Below are 18,439 nucleotides of genomic sequence, written 5' to 3' on the forward strand. Positions count from 1 at the left end.
TAAGATGTCTTACTGGACAAAACTAAGAAATAGATATATTAAAAAAATTTTTTAATGTTTATTTTTGAGAGAGAGAGAGAGAGAGAGCGAGCGAGCATGAGTGGGGGAGGGGCAGAGAGAGAGGGAGACACAGAATCTGAAGCAGGCTCCAGGCTCTGAGCTGTCAGCACAGAACCCGATGTGGGGCTCGAACTCATGAACTGTGAGATCGTGACCTGAGCTGAAGTTGGATGCTTAACTGATTGAGTCACCCAGGCTCCCCGAAATAGATATATTTTTAAAAAATTAAATTCATACATCAATTCAAACTTAACAATAGAGTCTATTTCGTATTAATTTTTTTCATTTTATGTTTTCCCCACCATACTAAATATCTTAGTTCCTAATAACATATTTATCTATTTGGTTTATTGTACATGTTGCAGAAAAATTGTTCACAAATCACACCAGAATTATAATTATCATAAAATCATAAAACTGAATTTCAAGATTTCTTTAAAAGTTCTTCTCTTTAGAATATATTCTGCTAATATACCTATATTAGCTATATATCTGTAGCTAGAGTGCTGTCTTTCAGAGTCATTTTAAATAATTCTTTTTTGTGTGTAGTTATTTTACCAACTCCGTATGTATTTAAGATCATTTGTTTGGGGCTTTTGTTTTTCCTTTTGATTTAATTTTTTTAAAGTTTATTTATATTTATTTTGAGAGAGAGAGAGAGAGAGAGCATGAGCAAGGGAGAGGCAGGGAGAGAGGACCCCAAGCAGGCTGTCAGCATGGAGCCCAACACGGGACTTGATCCCACGAACTGTGAGATCATGACCTGCACTGAAATCAAGAGTGGACGCTTAACCAACTGAGCCACCCAGGTACCATGCTCCCTACCCCCTGCCTTTTGATTTAATTTTATTCTTAACTATGTAAAACATGTATTTAGTTCAAAAATCAAAACTAATTAATAATATAAGCTTAGATAAACATTCTTCTACCCATATCTCCTCCTTTTGGTCCCATTCTCTTCCTTGCCTTTTACAAGTAACTTTTTATTAATTTTGGTATTTCCAGTATTTTGTTTTAAAATATATATATATATAATCTATATTTTTTTTCTTAAAAGCTGGCATACTTTGTATTTGTTCTGTACATTACTTGTATTTACATAACAGTATATATACTGGAGAGCATATATGCATAGAGGTCCTCTTCATTCTTTTTTACAGCTATATAATATTCACTGTGCTAGTATATTGTAGTTTATGCATCCAGACCTTGTTGGCGTATTTCTAATCTTTTCCATTGCAAATGATGTCTCGTTGGAATAACCTTCTCCATATGTTATATTGTATTTGTGAAAGTGTATCTTTAGAATGGCTGCAGAGTTGGGGGATTATTGGATCACAATATAAATTAGTGCTATCTGATAGAAATGTAATGTGAGCCACATGTGGCTACTAGAAAATTTAAATTTCACAATAAAAAATAAAAATATAATTTTAATTACAATAATTAATTATAAATATCCAAATATTACCACTTATATTTAAAATCCTGTCATTTCAACACTCAAAATGAGTATTATCATTGGCATGTAGTCAGTATAAAAATTATTAATGAGATAGTTGAATTCTTTTTTGTACCAAGTCTTCAAAATCTTGTGTGTATTTCATACTCAACAGCACATCTGAGTTTGGACTGGCTGCAAGTCAAGTATGCAGTAATGCTTAGCAGCCACATTTTTCTCGCAGTTTGTTTTCTGCCTTTACTTATAGTTTTGAGGGTCTTTTGGCCATGTATACTTTGAAAAAGGGTTTTTATTGTTGACTTTATTAATTAAAAATGCTATCTTTTACCTTTGGATTTTGAATCACTGCTAGACTGACTTTCCTCATTCCCAGGTTATACTTGAAATCATCCATGTTTTCTTGCAGGACTTTCATGGTTTTAATTTTTATATTTCCATCTCTGATCCATTTGAAATTTATCTTATTTTTTCATATACTTACAGTTTTGTTGTTTTCTATTTCCTTCAAAAGATGTTTAAAATAACATTTTTTAACCTGCAGGAGTAAGGGCTTTTTATTGTTATTTTTCATATGTAGTTTTATTGCGCTGTGATCAGAGAACATAATTTGTGTTATTTCTATTATTGTTGAACTTACTGAGATTTTCTGTATGACCTTATATATGATCAGTTTTTGTGAATAGTCCATATCCACTTGAAAAGAGATTGAGCTTTGTGCTGTGATAGAGAAAACAATATAGTAAGTTCAATATGGTATAGTAATTTACCTTACTGATTACATTGCTTTGGTCTTCTGTGGCTTCACCTACTATTATTCTGTTTGTATTAATTTTTTCATACAGCTACTGTAGACTTTTTTTTTTTTTATAAAGCTTGTGATGGGGCTCTTTGGTGCAAAAGTATTCATAATTGATTTATCTTCCTCATTGTTAATTTGTCTCTTAAAATTTATTTATTTATTTATTTTAATGTTTTATTTTTGAGAGAGAGAGAGACAGACTGTGAGTGGGGGAGGGGCAGAAAGAGAGGGAGACACAGAATCCAAAGCAGGCTCTAGGCTCTGAGCTGTCAGCACAGAGCCTGACACGGGGCTGGAACCCACGAACTGCGATATCATGAACTGAGCCGAAGTCAGACACTTAACCGACTGAGCCACCCAGGCTCCCCAATTTATTTGTCTTTTAGAATAAAAAAAGTTGTACTTTGTCTTGCTAGGTGTCTTTTGGGGCTAGGTGTTTTTTGTCAGTTATTAAGATCATAACCGCTGCTTTCATTTTGATTGTATTTGCCCATTTTACTTTCGCTCATATATTTCCTTTTAATGTTTCTTCATTACTTTGTTTTAGGTGTTGCTTGTAATGTAAGTATACAATTGAGTTTTACTTCATGAGCCAATCTAAAATAATCTTTTTTCTTTTAGTGGAGGAGTTAAGCTCTTTGCATTTATTATTGACAACGATATGCTAGATTTTAGCTCCTGACAAATATTTATTTTATTTTGTTTACCATGTGTATTCTGTTTACTGTGTGGCATTCATTATGTTGAATTACATTTTCATTGCTCTTTTTAATAATTTGCTTCGAGGGGCACCTGGGTGGTTCAGTCGGTTCAGTGTCCAACTCTTGATTTCAGCTCTGGTCATGAACTTGCAGTTCCTGGGATTGAGCCCTGTGTCGGGCTCTGCACTGACAGCACAGAATCTATTTGAGATGCTTTCTCTCCTTCTGTCTTCCCCTCCCCTGCTTGTGTGTGTGCACTCTCTCTCTCAAAATTAATAAATAAACATTTAAAAAAATAAATAAAATAAAGATTTTAAAATAGCAAAATCTTTAAAAAAGTTTGCTTTGAAAACTTTTTGATATTTACTATATTTATCTGGATAAAGTGTGGAGTTTCATTAGTAATAATAACATTTTTTCATTAATTGTGACAAGTGTTCTGTAGTAATATAAAATGTTAACAATAGGGGAATCTGGGTGTGTGGTATATGGAAACACTTTGTATGCTGCAACTTAGCTGTAATATAAAACTGTTTTAAAATGAAAAAAAATTGTTTTTAATGTAGTAGAATTGAAGGTATCCCGGATTGGTTTTGGAAAGTAAATTTTATGTGAATTTATTGCTGAACTTCGTGAATATAAGCTGTAGTTTTCAGTTTCCAGAAAATTAGGGAGGTATAATCACTGTGTATTTGATGGTAAAGTTAGAGGAAAACATCTCTGATTTAGAATAATGAAACAAAAAGAAATTTTTGGACGGGAAAGAAATTTTTTAGCGAAAGATTAAAGAAAACAATTGCTTTTAGAACTGGTTACTTGAATCATATCTTGTCTAAATGAATTATTTAGAATTGTTGGGGAAGAAGTCATGTCTAGTAGCAAGGTATAAAGATTAATGGGTATTTAAATAAGAATTTTGATGGTTCCTAGAAGGTATAGGGCTTTTACTCCCAGAATTTTAGAGTTGCAAGAGACATTTACAGTTTATTCTAGTTCTTTCATTTGTATAAAAATAACTAGAAATCTAGGGCAGTGATATGTTAGATCTAGAATCATGTAGTAAATTGATATTTAGAGCTGGGACGACATTTGAAGACTCATTTCTGTTTTAGGATTCTTACCTCAATGCCAGAATGTGTTCTTGAGAGTTACGATAATCTTGAAAGTCACAAGATCCTGGGTTCCTCATATCCTACTTAAAGTGCAGCTAAGGCATTGTTACATATTTATACTTGTATTTTTTTAAAAGGCACAGATGGGGTGCTTGGGTGGCTCAGTCGGTTGGGCATCCGACTTCGGCTCAGGTCATGATCTCTTGGTGGATGAGTTTGAGCCCTGCATCGGGCTCTGTGCTGACAGCTCAGAGCCTGGAGCCTGCTTTAGATTCTGTGTTTCCCTCTCTCTCTCTTCCCCTCCCCTGCTCATTCTTTCTCTCTCAAAATAATAACTAAACATTAAAAAATATTTAAAAAAGGCATAGAGCCATAAGTGATTTTTTATGCAACATCTCAGAGATAATGTTAGGTCATAAGCCTCTGCCTTGTTGGTTTTTTCTGTACTGGGTTTGTTCCCAGTAAGGGAAGGGCCTGGTAGAAGATTGTAGCAAAAAGGCCAATCATTATGAACTGTAGATTGGGAGCTAGAACTGGATCTGGTGCTGGAAACCATAAAAATGCCAGATGATGTAGGGGCTGGGATGGTGTTGGGTGATGACTTATATCATGACTAAGTGGACTTTCCAATCTGTAGTAAAGGGGACAGAATAAAGGAGGTTGCAGAGCCACCATCAAACTCATGCTAATCATGAGGGTCACTTCCTTTTCATTCCCTGGAGCATTCTGCTACTTGCCAGCTAAGATTTGGAATAATCATAGATAATGAAATAAAATTCATCTGACATCTGTAAAACATTTTTATTTTGCAAAGCACTCTGACAAATATTATTGTTTGATCCTTGCAATATCCTTGAGTTGGGTAGAAGGGATATTGGTGAACAGAAAATGTTAAATACTAATGTCAATGTATAACACAGTGTGTCAAGGCACTGCGTTAGAAACCAAAGGATATGAAAATGACTACACATGGTCTTGGCTTTCATGGTGTACACCATCTTGTGGAGATTGGGGTGGGGAAACAGCCAAATTCAATGTAAGGCATATTGAAAAATATTTGGAAATTCAAACTACCATGGGAATTTAAAAGGAAGGATGTTATTACAACTGATGGAAATTTTAGTATTTTGCCTTCTGATTTCAGACTAGTTGAAAGGATAATAACTATAAAGGAATCTCTTTTTTTGTTGTTAAAACATTTATTTTAGTTTATTTTTTGAAAAAGAGAGAGAGAGCGAGAGAGCGCATGAGCCAGGGAGGGTCAGAGAGAGAGAGAAAGAGACAGTCCCAAGCAGGCTCCATGCCTTCAGAGCAGAGCCTGATGCGGGGTTCAAACTCACGAACCATGAGATCATGACCTGAGCTGAAGTCAAGAGTTGGATGCTTAAGTGACTGAGCCACCCAGGCTCCCCTGTTTTAAAAAAAGTTATTTTATTGTATGTTACTGTGCTGTTAAGTTAGGCATAACGTTTTCACAAAGCTATTTTGGGACCACAGTCAATGACCACACAATAGTGGTCCAATTCTCTAAATAACAATCACTAGACAAACTGGATACCCTCTCACATGTGGACAAATCTGCATGGAAAAGTACCAGAGTTTTAGGTGTGGACTTGTGTACTTTATTTCCCCTTTCTAGTGTATTAAGAAGTGACACGCACTTTAACTTGCCAAAAGCAATGCTTGCATCTTAGTGGCAACATGCTACTTATGTTACATACTGAAGTGAATACCAGAACTATAAAGGTAGGAGGTGTAAGTCAATTTCATCGGGAAGGGAGGTTGTCAACATAAATAGCAAATGGAGAGTGAATAAGGAAACTCCTGTTGTCATAGACATATAAGACCTCAATCATATACAGGATACAGGAGGCATTTCAGTTTGTGACAGCCAGCCCAGAAATGTCAAATGCTTTTTCATTTAATCTCATACTTCTGGATTCCTACCAAAAAGGAGTACATTAAGAACGCAGAAAAGTTGCTTACTCAAAGGGTGAAACTCTCGAAAAGAGTAAGAGAGGGAATATAACTTAATGGAAATTAAGTTATATAGAAGACTCTTTAAATTATAATTAACTACATTTTCATATCTTCACAGTAATACAAAACACAGTTACTTGCAGAACTGGTTCAGATTACTTGAATACCAGATACATTTTTAGTCTTGTATGTAAGTGTTTGGAAGTTACTTATGTTTATATGAATTGAAGCTATCAATACTTTTCTTTTTAAAAAAATTTTTTTTTTAACATTTATTTATTTTTGAGACAGAGAGAGACACAGCATGAACGGGGGAGGGGCAGAGAGAGAGGGAGACACAGAATCGGAAGCAAGCTCCAGGCTCTGAGCCATCAGCCCAGAGCCCGACGCGGGGCTCGAACTCGCGGACCTCGAGATCGTGACCTGAGCTGAAGTCGGATGCTTAACTGACTGAGCCACCCAGGCGCCCCTGTCAATACTTTTCTACAGCAGTAACTGCACACCAGAAAGGCCGAGGCAAACACAAATCAAGGGATGGAGTTTTCCCAAAGCTGCAGTGTGAAGACTATAAGCATTTGATTCCATACATGTGAATGGGATTCTTTACTATAGGAAATTCAAATGGAATAAGGTTTCTTGAGGTGAAGAAGGATAATCCTCTATATGCATTTAGTTTTCTGCTCCTTCTGCAGCACCACATTCTTCTCCTGCAGTGTCTGATGTCCATAATGTTAGGTTGTCTCTAAGCAACTTCATGGTGAGGGCACTGTCTTTGGATGAGGCTTCATTCAGTATATCAAGTTCTGAAGTGGCCTCATCAAAAGCCATTGTAGCCAGTGTGGAGGCAAGCTTGGATTATTAAGGATCTCATAGTAAAATACAAAAAAGTTAAGAGCCAGCCCCAGGCAGATTGGGTGTGTGGGTTGCATCTCTTTCTTGCTCATATTAAAAGCCTCTCTGTAAGCTCCTTGGGAATTACCTTTTTTTTTTTTTTTTTTTTTTTTTTAAATCTTGACCGCATGCAACTTCAGCAGCATATGAGAGGTAATCTTCCTTCATTTTCAGGTAGAAGACCTTACTCTCTAGATTAGTTGCATTGGCTATTAAAGACATATCCAACAAATAGCTTTTCACTGTTTTTCTTTTATTTTTTTTTATTTTTTTTTAATATTTATTTATTTTGAGAGACAGAGACAGAGCATGAGCAGGGGAGGAGCAGAGAGAGAGAGACACAGAATCCGAAACAGGCTCCAGGCTCCGAGCTGTCAGCACAGAGTCTGACGCGGGGCTCAAACTCACAAACCGTGAGATCATGACCTGAGCCGAAGCCGGACGCTCAGCCGACTGAGCCACCCAGGCGCCCCTCATTGTTTTTCTTACTGGGTGCTGTTTATTCTTTGCAAACAGCCGGTATTTCACCTTCATGGTTACTAATGTTTTTGTTACCACATATTATGCATTTATTACATGCTTTCGGATAACTTATTAATGTATGAGTGGTGTCAATTGGATACATCTAATTTTGGAAAATTTCAGTGTTCAGTGCTATCACAAAGTTAATTTAGCTCATAGTTCCCCTTTAAAATGGTTAATATATTGCTTCCAGCCAAGATGGACCAGCAGGAATTGGTATCCTTCCGCCTGAAACAACTAACTGGATAAAAAATATGAAACAACAGTTTTTAAGACATTTGCCATCAGGCAACAAAGGACTTTGATCCCTGAGAGACAGGAAACAAACTAGGTGAGACTTAAGATTGCTCTAGCGTGGAGAGAGTTTCTAGGCATGGAGCAGGTCAGTAGAACCCAGAGGAGCCAAGAAATCTTACTGAGTTGAAGAGATGGAGCTGGGAAGCTGTGGGGAGCCAAGGCACCTAGAGTTCACAGGGCAGAATGTCTGAGAAGAGAGAGCTGCAAGAGAACTGGGCAGATCTCTAGAGGTTCCTTTCAAGAATTCAGTTGAGTACTAATCAGTGCATGCCTTTGAGGGAACTACTTAAGGCTAGGAAGAACCACTCAAAAGGAATTGAGGGCACAATACAATACTTACAGCTCACATACAACACCAGGAATAGAGTCTGGATCCATCAGAGAAGAAAATCTCATTATTCGCTGAGTGTCAGGTAGAGCATCTCTAACATTCTGGTTGTCATTTTTAGATGTTTGATTTGGGTCTTATTTTTTTTTTGTCTTTACTTAAAATGTAGTCAACTTTTTTTCTGGTTTCTAGAACATATGGAATACATTTATAACAACTTTTAATGTCCTAGTTTCCTAATCTTATCAACTGTGTCATATCTAGGCTGGTTTTGATTGATATTTTTACTCATTATGGCTCTATTTCCTTTTTCTTATTTTTCAAAAACTTGCTTGGAAATCAGTTGATGCTTGTCAGGCATGTAAAAGGAGACATTGCAAATTTTACCTTGTTGGGTGCTGGATATTTTTGTATTCCTGTAAATAGTCTTCAAACTTTTTCTGGAATATATTGAAATTACTTGGAAGGTGTTTGATCCTTTAAGGTATTGCTTTTAATCTTTGTTGAGTGGGATCACTTAATCTAATTGCCCCACTACTGAGGCAGAACCTTTCTGAATACTTTACCTGATGCCTTGTAAATAATGAGGTTTTCTATTTGGCTAATCATCTGGTTACAGATGTTAAATTGAGGGTTGGGTTGTTCCTTCAAGATTTGTTTTTAAGCTCTTTTGGGTTCATTAGAGAGTTGTCTTTTTTTTTTTTTTAATGTTTATTTTTACTTTATTTTGAGAGTGGGGGTGGTGAGGGTCAGAGAGAGAGAGAATCCCAAGCTTGCTCCACACTGTTGTGCAGAGCCCAACACGGGGCTCGACCCCATGAAACCTGAGATCATGACCTGAGATCATGAGCTGGAAAAGAGTGGGATACTTACCGACTGCGGGGCCCCTAGTCTTTATTCTAGGACTGGTTTAGCCATGCTGAGGTCTCTCCTTATTGCCCAGAGTATACAAGGTCTCTCTCTACTCTGGTTGGATGGAACCTCCAATGTCCTCAGCTCTGCTTGTTCATTTTTTTTAGTTCCCCAGCTGTTGCTTTTTGCCTGGCCTCATGGATTTTACTCTGTGTGTAGATGAGTATTAAGTCAGACTCAAGTGGACCCCTACATAGATGGGGCTTTTTTTTTGCATAATGTCTCCTCTGTGGTATATTATTCCAGTAATTCCTGCCACCTATAACTTACTGAACTTAGATCTTTGTCTTTTCAAGTTAAGGAGATTGCTGTGTTATGCTTTGAAGCTCCCTGCCTACAGTGGTATCTAGACATGTCTCTTGGCAAAAAGTCAAGGTGTTTATAGGGCTTATCTAGCTTGTTTCCTTCACTCAGGGAATGCATAGCTATACTATTGTCCAGTGTCTGTAAACTGTTTCATCATATGTTTTCTCTAGTTTTGTAGTTGCTTACTGTCTGAGCGTAAATCTGGTACCAGTTACACCATAATGGCTAGAAGCACAAATCCTAAACTACTGGATTATTGTGGGAGGTTGGTAAAGCCTTTTGGGGGAAGTTTAGGAAGAAATGATGATGAGCCCTTAGCTGATTTTTCTAGTTAATGGCCATTTAGGAATTGTTTGTTTATGGGCCCTTGGAGTAGTTAACTTAGCAGTAGTTTGTCTTTTTCAACCAGATCTAGCAGTTGAGATAATGTAAATAGTAAAGCACTATACAAATGTGCTTATTATTTTTAGTTTAATTTACTGAATGTTCTTAATAAGCTGGTCTGCCTCAGAATAGGTTTTTGACTTTTGGAATTTAAAATGAAAATAGTAGGAGTTGAAGTTGGTTCAATATTATCTCTAATCACAAAAAATTGGTTTCAGTAGGCTTTGGTGTCATTGGAGAAAGACTGCTTCTCACAATTCATAATAATGTCAGTCCTAAATCTCATGTATAAATAGTAAAGTACCTGGCAGAAAGACATATTTCCGAAGAATGTATTGTGTTGCTATCTTATTCTTGGCTTTTTGTACTTAATGACTTGTACATATGTACTTAGTAAACATTTGATGTGTGAATCTTTATTAAGACCATTCACTTGTCAATCATATGATTACTTTCTATGTGTCAAACATGGTAGTATATAATTGGGAGGCAAAAGAAATAAGAGATAGGGTCCCGTATCAGAAGATCACATGAGATGGCGCATGTATAAGGCAGCAACATATTCTGGCAAGGATTAATGGAGTACAGAGTGATTTTATCAGCTCTCAGGGAGAAATGGAGGGGCTGGATTTTGAGAAAATTGATGGATATGCATTGATTCACCAAGAGGATAAGGGAGAAAAAGTCCCTCTTCTAAAAAGAAGGAATGGTGTGTTGCAGAGAATGACAAAATTTTTCTGTGGAAAGCAAGCAAATTAAATTGGCTTGAATGGAATTTTCTGTAGAAGATAGTCAGAAATTAGGTTGTAGAGCTAATTGGGGTGTGAGGGTTGTAGAAGATTTTGAGCATTAGTCTGAAAAGAGAGAGAATTCTGATTGTCCTACATGTTAAAAAGTAGACAAAATTAAAGGGTTTTGTGTTCACACAGTAAGTTTTATAGGTGCTGACTTATTTTAAGATAAACTATGGAGCAAATTAAGACACTGTTACTGTGTTTGACTGTAATTTGCAAAGTAAAAACCCGTTCTTTATTGGGATTTGAAAAACACTGCTTGCAGAAAAACACTGCTTGCAAAAGTTTCACATGTTATAACATGTTATAAGGGAGAAAAAGGAATTTTTTAAATGGTATAATAACTGAGGGTATTCTAACTGAACTTTGAGTAGGGCTCAATTTCATTTGTTTATTTGTTTTTGTTGTTCCAGGTTGCTGCTTTTGCTAAGGGAGTACCCATGACCCTGATGGTATTTTCATTCAAGATAAAGTGTTCTATTGCCTTTATTGATTAACTGAACGAATTCAGGTTAGTATATTTGTGGACAGCACTTCCCTGTTCTAATTGTAAATTAATATGTTGAGAAATGGATAATTATGTGTTTGAAGCCATGTATGTGTATAGCAGTGAAGTAGAAAGACCAGGTCAGTCTAACCTCTGTTGAATTGTGTATTAGTTAATAAACATTTTCTGAGTACCATGTGTAATCTGTAATACATAAAATAAAAATGTTTTACTCCCTGTTTATGGCTAAATATGGTACATTGTACTTGCATTGTTGTGTGGTATATTTGGTGCTGAAATAAACAACTCATCTTAGAATTTTTTGACATTTTTGATAGCTGACTTTTAAAGGTTGGATTCTTGTCCAGATTTTAGTCCTACATTAAAGTTATTATTTGTTTTTAGTGTTTAATCTTGGAATTTTGACAAATGTATATTCGTCACCATAATCTTTTAAATTCACTTATGTTGTCTCTTTGTAGTCAGCCTCTCCCTTTACCGCAACTCCTAGCAACCACTGATTTGTTTTTTGTCCCTATAGTCTACCTTTTCGTGTATGTCATTTAACTAGAATTATTTAGTATGTAGCTTTTGAAATCTAGTTTCTTTCACTTAACGTAATGCATTTGGATTCATTCATGTTGTGTATACTAGTAATTTGTTCTTTTTTTATTGCTGAGCTATGTTCTGCTATATGGTGATATATCATTTAGTTTATCCATTTACCAGTTGATGGACTTTTGGGGGAGTTTCCAGTTTTTGGTGATTATATCAGTCAAATTTATCACATTATATTGACTGCATTCCCTATGCTATACTTTCCATCCTGTGACTTAATTATTTTATAACTGGAAGTTTGTACCTCTTAATCCCCTTCATCTCTTTTGCCTTTCCTGCCACCTCTCTGGCAACTACCAGTTCTCTGGTAGTTTTTATGAGTCTGTTTCTTTTGTTTGTGTGTTTTGTTTTTTGGATTCTATGTATAAGTGAAATCATATGGTATTTGTCTTTTTCCATCTGACTTATTTCACTTAGCTCAGTACTCTCCATCCATGTTGTCATGAATGGAAAGATTTCAGTATTTTTTTTTATGACTGAGTAATATGTGTATATATATCACATCTTCTTTATCCATTCATCTGTCAGTGGAGTTTTATGTTGCTTCCATATCTTGGCTATTGTAAATAATGCTGCAATAAACATATGGGTACATACATGTTTTTGAATTAGTATGTTTATTTTCTGTAGATAAATACCCAGAAGTGGAATTGCTGTGTTGAATGGTATTTCTATTTTTAATTTTTTGAGAAACCTCCATATTGTTTTCCATAATGACTCCACCAATTTACAATCCTACCAATAGTATACAAGGGTTTCCTTTTCTGTATGTTCTTATGAACACTTGTTATTTCTTGTGTGTGTGTGTGTGTGTGTGTGTGTGTGTGTGTGTGTGTGTTTCCTTTGATACTAGCCATTCTGACTGGTGTAAGGTGATATCTCATTGTGGTTTTGATTTGCATTTCTCCGATGACTAGTGATGTTCATGTTTCTGTTGACCTTGTGTATATCTTCTTTCAGGTCTTCTGCCCATTTTTAATTGGATTGTTTGTTTTTTGGTTTTGAGTTGTATGACTTCTTTATATGTTTTAGATATTAGCCCCTTATTGGATATAGACCCTTATTGGATTTGCAAGTATCTTCTCTCATTTAGTAGGCTTCCTTTTCATTTTGTTCATAGTTTCCTTTACTGTGCAAAGCTTTTTAGTTTGATGTAATCCTAATTGTTTATATTTGCTTTTGTTTCTCTTGCCTGGGGACATACCCTGAAAAACATTACTAAGGCCAATGTCCAAGAGATCATTGCCTGTTGTTTTTTTTTTTTTTTTTAAGTTTTATGGTTTCAGGTATTACATTGAGGTCTTTAATCCATTTTGAGTTTGTTTTTGTGTGTAGTATAAGGAAGTGATTCAGTTTCATTCTTTTGGATGTAGCTGTCCAGTTTTCCTAACACCATTTATTGAAGAGACTGTCTTTTCCCCTATTATATATTCTTGCCTCCTTTGTCATAGGTTAATTAACCATTTAAGCTTATGTTTATTTTAGGGCTTTCTATTCTGTTCCATTGATTGAGGAGTCTGATTTTGGGCCAAAACCATACTGTTTTGATTATTGCAGGTTTGTAGTACAGATTCAAATCAGGGATTGTGGTACCTCTAGCTTTGGTCTTCTTTCTCAAGATTGTTTTGGCTTAGATGATTAAGCTTCCTTTTTTTTTTTTTTTTTTTTTTTAAATGTTTGTTTATTTTTGAGAGAGAGACAGAGTGTGAGCAGGGGAGGGGCAGAGAAAAAGGGAGACACAGAATTCGAAGCAGTCAGCACAGAGCCTGAAGCGGGGCTTGAACTCATGAACCGTGTGACATCATGACCTGAGCCAAAGTCAGGCGCTTAACTGACTGAGCCACTCACGTGCCCCTAGATGATTGAGCTTCTTGTCAGCAGTGATTGTTTTAGATTTTGGTATTTTCTGAAGGAAGGATAGCAAGTATTACAACTTGTTGAATGCATGGTTTAGTCTCAGCCATACATGGACTACTTGGGGTTCATTAGAATACCTTGCATCTGTGGTGGATTCTACAAGATTGGCAGGGCAAGAAAGTAGAAAGTGAATTTCCTTAAAGCATGAGAAAATGGAGCCTATCAGAAGGGTAAAAGCTTCTCACATAATTATTACACAAAATGGACCTTGAGGAACATTTAGGTTAATGCCTGTGTGTGTGTGTGTGTGTGTGTGTGTGTGTGTGTGTGTGTGTGTTTTGTAAATGGGAAAAAGGAGACCTAGAGAGATGAAGTGATAAGCTTTTAGTCATACAGCTAGCTGGAGACATGTAGTGTGGTGGCTCATTTTACTCATCATCCTGCCTTTCTTTATCCTGGGATTGTTGCTTGACCTAAGGGTAGGGATAAAGTTAAATTGCTCAATTTAAAGTTGTTTACAGTTTAAAAATACTATTTATGTCTGCACACTATTTGGAAATTTTAGTTTTTGACAATTCTGAAGACATTCTAATATAGCTTCTCCCCCACCCTCCAGGATGCAGAACACTCTCCAAGTTTTAAATTAATGTAAAAAAATAAAAATAAAATTGTTTATAAAATTCAGTTTTTAATTTCTTTTTTCAGACTTTAACTTCAGACTTTAAGTTAGAACAGGTCACTATTGACATGGTATTAGATACAATCTTAGTTTTCAAACAGATACAAAAAAAGATGTTGATGTTTAAATATAACTATGTGAAAGCATTTTTATGTAGATCAATTTAAAAGCATAAAATTTATTTATTTATTTTTAACATTTTTATTTTATTTTTTGAGAGACAGAGACAGAGCGCTAGTTGGGAGGGGCAGGGAGAGAGGGATACACAGAATCCAAAGCAGGCTCCAGACTCTGAGCTGTCAACACAGAGCCCGACGTGGGGCTTGAACCCATGAACTGTGAGATCATGACCTGAGCTGAAGTCAGACGCTTAACTGACTGAGCCACCCAGGCACTCCTAAAAGTATAAAATTTAAATAAGACCTCTATTTTCACAAACATTTCAGATAAATATGGACCTTAGATTTTTTGGTTGAAAATCTGAGTATCCTAAAATCTGCTCTGGAGGATTTCACTAATTAACATGTTTACAGGTATAATTAAAGTGCTCCTTTTTCTCATGAGCACTACCAAACCTAGAAAATTAGCAAAAAAACCTGTTAGAGATACTATTTTAGAAATGGAACATTTTAAAATAAATATAATATCATAGGTGTTTACTTTTGGGTATTTGATGTATAGGCATATTAAGAAATTGTGACTCAGTTGAAGTGGTTTTAGTTATACAGAAAGTATACTTTGGTCTAATTTTTTTCTCCTGTAACATGTAATACTTATTGTGTTATACTATGTTCATTCTGATTTCCTAAGAATTTCTAGCCTTTTAGGACAAAGAGGACACCTATTTGGAGACAATTCTTTAGGAGTCTTTTGTGTTTCTGTCCATATTCTGAGCAGAAGCATTGACAGCTTTTGTTGGGGGCTATCTTTTAAGGAAATTTGTATAGCAAACAGCCTACGTAGATAGAAATAGTGTTTCCATAAGGACAGGTGATAGATTTCTTTGCTGTTCAGGATAATCAAGATAATCCCTTTGGGGGAAAAGATAGGGTTTGTTACTCCTTGAAAGATTTAGATTGGATAAGCTCAGCTTTTTTCTCCTATAATACAGCCTACTGTGTGTACAGGCATCACTGGCTCTCCTTGTGTTGCCTCTTAAGAATTAGAGCTTGGGGAACCAGTGCAAAAGATTATATTCTGGCCACTACTGTTGTTTTGAGTAGTAAACTTCTTTGTCTCTGACCCAAGAGTGTCATACCTTCTGCCAGGATTATCTGATGCTGATTTAACCAGGTATCACTAACACAACCTACTGATAAAACAAAGCCGAGTTTATGGCTTAGGCTGTGAAGGAGAATACCACCTTGCAAGAGCTTTGGTGGTATCTTAGAGGGGCAAAGTCAAGGCTAAAATGTGAGAATTTGAAATTTTATTTGAGTCTTCCAGTGGTAATGATGGGGCCTGATTAGGATTGAATACCATGATATAATAGTTTAGAATTGGTGAAACAGCAAAGCAAGGATTTGAAAATTGTTGATGTTTCTTGTTGAAGAGTTGATGGGTCTTTCCTGAAGCTTCTATAATGAACAATCAAGTTATATTCATGCAAGAGTCTTCTGGAATAGTAGAGGTATGCTAATGAGGACATTGGCCTAATAAAGTCTTGTTAATATACACAGGAAGTTGTATGTGTAGGTAGTTACATTAGCTTTCTAGGACTGCTATCACAAATTACCACACACTTACGGGCTTAAAAAAATCCTTTCATCCCTAACTTTTGTTGTTTACAAGAAGTCCTTAGTGTTTTTTGGTTTGTAGCAGCATAACTCTAATTTCTACCTCCATCTTCACATGGCAGTCTTCCCTCCGTATCTGTATTAAAATTTTTCTCTTATAAGGACACCAGTCATTGGATTAGAGCCCACCTTAATTCACTATAACCTCATGTTACTTGATTATATCTGCAAAGACCCGATTTCCAAATAAGGTTATGATCACAATGAATGAATTCTGGAGGGACATTATTCAACCCAGTACACAAGAGTATGTGGTTTCAGTCCTTAGTATCTAAGTTGTGTATGGCTAGATGATTTTGTTTCTCAATATCCATGACACTGTCCAAGCTGATTGCTTAACTTGCATTTAGAATAAAATCTCAGGCTCTTCAGAGTTTTTGACAACAGCATGATGTAGTGGAAAGAATACCAGTACGGAAATCAAGTTGCCTTGGTTCTGGTTTGTACCTTGCTATGAACTAGCTTGAGAAAATTACTGTCTTCTCTAGCTATTAGTGTCTCAATAGGTAAATGGGGAGCTCTAGAAGAAAAGAGGAATGGACCAAATGATCTCTAAGGGCCTTTCTAGCTCTCAGATTCTGAAGTTTGGTAATTGTTGAGTGTGTGTTCAATTTGTTGGAGTGACAAAATGAGAAAAGGAAATAGAGAATACTTTAAATGCTGATATGATAGATTCTGACCTGTGAATGTAGCCTTATTTATGGGAGAAGATTTTATTTATTATTGGGTGAAGATCATTCATGAAGATACTAGGTAAACATACAGTTAGTCCTGATCTCTCTGACTTAACCATATTTTGTTTTTCTGTTAGTTTGAAATAGTATATTTGGAAGGGAGACATTCTTCAGGTCAGTTAATTCACTTGAACTTAGAAAAATGTGCTGTTGCTGTACTCTCTCAGCTGAGTTCAGAAAATGAAATAACCTTTTCTGAAGTGAGCATGAGAGTGTAGCTCTCCCTTCATTGCCCACATTTCTCTATCATAATATTCCTGTGGTCATGGGATCTGAGAAAACTTCTTACTAGAGAATAGTAATAGTCTAGTGAGGTGGTGCATGGTGCTGGATGGAGTTCTAGGTGTAAGTGTCTCTTCTTCCATTGGATTTTTCTTATGTTTTGAGTAAGTCATTGTAGTACTGTTCGAATTCTTTCTTTGAATAATGTTGAAAATACATAGTTACTTCATAGACATATTGTGGATGCTTAACAGGAAATTTTTTTGGCAATAGTAAAACTACCTATGGTTGTATCTGTGCTTGTCCTTTTCAAGGTACATATTAACAGTGTGTATGTATTGGTGGTAAGTATAAATGTAGGTTGAACCAATATCTTTGGATTTGCATGAAAGTGATTGAAGTAGAAGAAAATGAATTTTTGATTCATTCCATGCAGTAGAATATCAAACCCATCTTCCAGGAAACCCTGGGAATCTCTCAACGCTTGAACTTAAGGACTTTCCTACATAACTGCTCTTCAATTACAGACAAATTTTCCCAAGTTCCTGTTTTCAGCATGAGTATTTGGGTGATTCAGAGACCATCACCAGTTACTACAACAGTGGTGGCTTCTTTTTTTTTAATTTTAGGAGACATACTAGAGTATAAAATTTGCAATAATACCGTAGAAGTACTTGAAATAAAATGTTAAAATGATCATAATATAAAAACTAATATAAATAGATGCTATAATTCGGTAATAAGAATATCTTCTGAATCATTTTCTGTTCACATTTCCATCAATGTGAAAGAGTAGTAGAATGAAAAGAATAGTAGAATGTTGTTAGTGTATGTTTTTTTTTTTGATATGCTGTCCACATCAGTGAGAAAAAGTCAAGATTTTTTGATCTGTGGGTGATTCTGATGAATGAAAAAAAGCCTGGAAGGCTTTTCTTGGAGGAGTGGGGTATAGGGTGGAGATTGTGGCTGATGATTCAGGTTTGGATCAAATTCTCTTTCGTTGTAGTTTTCCCCTCCTCATTTTAGACCTTGAAGTTGGTCTAATATTTAACAACAAGATAAAGTTTCTTCCACTTGTAATAAATATTTTCCAATTTCAGAGAATTATGAATTGGCAAAGATTGAAAAGTAGAGTATGGATGGGTTTGATTTATTTTATGGTTTGGAGTCTTCACTTTCTATGTAGTGTTTGTTTTTGTTGGATTCACAGAGGCTTGAGAAATTGGAGGAATCTCCTACCCCGCATTCCCCAGCCAGCTATTCCTTCAGCTTCACAGGAAAAAAAAAAAAAAAAAAAAAAAAAAAGGAAAGGAAGAAGGAAAATCATGTTGAACACATTTTTTTCTCTCCTCAAACACCTATTCAGAATTAATGGATTACTGTTTGTTTGGTGGAGGGTTTTGTGTTTTTTGTTTTCTTTTTATTTTTTAGAGTAGTTTTACCTTTAGAGAAAAATTGAACAGAAGTACAGAGTTCCCTTATATCTTGCAGTCTTTCT

The 18,439-nt window shown here is 35.7% G+C and overlaps 1 protein-coding gene across 8 annotated transcripts in view; it reads left to right on the forward strand.

Annotated features, from left to right (window-relative positions):
* FUT8 (fucosyltransferase 8) overlaps positions 1 to 18,439 on the forward strand; it is a 308,716-nt gene that overhangs the window by 37,203 nt on the left and 253,074 nt on the right. For all 8 annotated transcript variants that reach the window (XM_042989928.1, XM_042989927.1, XM_042989929.1 and 5 more), the window contains exon 2: positions 10,962 to 11,059. The gene's annotated coding sequence lies outside the window, so the exon portion shown is untranslated. The remainder of the gene's footprint in view (positions 1 to 10,961; positions 11,060 to 18,439) is intronic.

This window comes from Panthera tigris, chromosome B3, assembly GCF_018350195.1.
Source record: "Panthera tigris isolate Pti1 chromosome B3, P.tigris_Pti1_mat1.1, whole genome shotgun sequence".
Lineage (NCBI taxonomy): Eukaryota > Metazoa > Chordata > Mammalia > Carnivora > Felidae > Panthera > Panthera tigris.